The sequence below is a fragment of the Penaeus monodon genome, chromosome 19 (assembly GCF_015228065.2).
Source record: "Penaeus monodon isolate SGIC_2016 chromosome 19, NSTDA_Pmon_1, whole genome shotgun sequence".
In the NCBI taxonomy this organism is placed as follows: domain Eukaryota; kingdom Metazoa; phylum Arthropoda; class Malacostraca; order Decapoda; family Penaeidae; genus Penaeus; species Penaeus monodon.
This window is the reverse complement of record NC_051404.1, coordinates 43,255,375-43,255,622: the sequence shown is the minus strand read 5'-3', so window position 1 is coordinate 43,255,622 and position 248 is coordinate 43,255,375.

The window sequence follows — 248 nt, the reverse complement described above, 5'->3', positions numbered from 1 at the left end:
CCCCGACCATGCCAGATTATGCGATCAATAGTTAATCGATGCGACTTCATTACCTCTAGGACTACATGAAAGAAGTATAGCAATTAAGCACGTGACCCCGGGCGCTGCATCAGTGAACCTGACTTTCGTTCTCGATATGCTTTTGTTTCAGTCTGATGACGTGTTTGCTCTGGCGAGGACGTCAGCTGTAGGGTAACGAGGGCGATTTTAAAGGGTGAGCGATGAAGAAGGGAGAGTGTTGGGAAAAC